The sequence below is a fragment of the Nanorana parkeri genome, unplaced genomic scaffold (genome assembly GCF_000935625.1).
Source record: "Nanorana parkeri isolate BGI_ZX_2015 unplaced genomic scaffold, ASM93562v1 scaffold588, whole genome shotgun sequence".
In the NCBI taxonomy this organism is placed as follows: Eukaryota; Metazoa; Chordata; class Amphibia; order Anura; family Dicroglossidae; genus Nanorana; species Nanorana parkeri.
In genome coordinates, this window is record NW_017306856.1 from 79,561 (window position 1) to 80,429 (window position 869).

At 37.4% G+C, this 869-nt stretch overlaps 1 protein-coding gene across 1 annotated transcript in view; it reads left to right on the forward strand.

Moving 5' to 3' along the window:
- The first annotated feature begins 567 nt into the window (after positions 1–567).
- The window catches only part of LOC108791980 (gonadotropin-releasing hormone II receptor-like), a 35,196-nt gene continuing 34,894 nt past the window's right edge, over positions 568–869 (forward strand). Inside the window, exon 1 of the mRNA XM_018562641.1 lies at positions 568–656. The gene's annotated coding sequence lies outside the window, so the exon portion shown is untranslated. The remainder of the gene's footprint in view (positions 657–869) is intronic.

The window sequence follows — 869 nt, forward strand, 5'->3', positions numbered from 1 at the left end:
AGAGAGAGAGATCATAATTCCCATGATCCCAACTGGTCGTTTACTTTAGGATTTTATCCAATTTATTGCTGCAGCAGTATGGTCCAATTCAATCAACTTCAATCCCAATTACTAACCTCACTGTTTAAAATAAAGGAGGCAATTACTGACATGGTATTTACATACAGGGATTAGAGTGTTGTTGCCCAACTTTACTTTACTGATTTGCAGTTGAATGGTTAAAATCTTTGTGTGCAAAATAAAAATAAAATCACAAATAAAACTGGTTTTCCAGCTGGAGCGTCTGCTTTTGTTTCCTCGCAGATGTCTATTAACAAGCATGTAATCCAATCCTACCCAGATGCAGCCATATTGTGTTTGTAAACACATGTTTGCCTGTTTTGTTGTATCAAAGAACTTGAAAGCTTGCACATATTGTGGTACCTAACAGTGCTAGGAGCTGTACTTTATCCTCAATGGGTCGCCTGTTACTGGCAAGATGCTCTGACTCCCCTCCCACAACACTCACAGCTTATCTCTACCCTGCATCACACAAGCATCAGTAGGGATACAGTGGCGTGTATCAGGATGAGGTGATGGCAGTCTTAGTCACCGTACCAAGTTTAAATGACTCAAACAGAGACAAGAAAAATACATGTAGAGCCTAGCTGGATCTGGTGAGTAGACTGAGCAACTTCATTTACTGCACAGATAACGTAGTTCACAGCTATATATAATAGTGTGCAATTGTGTATGTAGTTTTGTCTGTGTGTGTGTATATATCTATATATAATATCATAAATAATTGAATATATATATTCTATATAGGTTGTATGTATGTATGTATGTGTGTGTGTGTGTGTGTGTGTGTGTGTGTATATATATATATA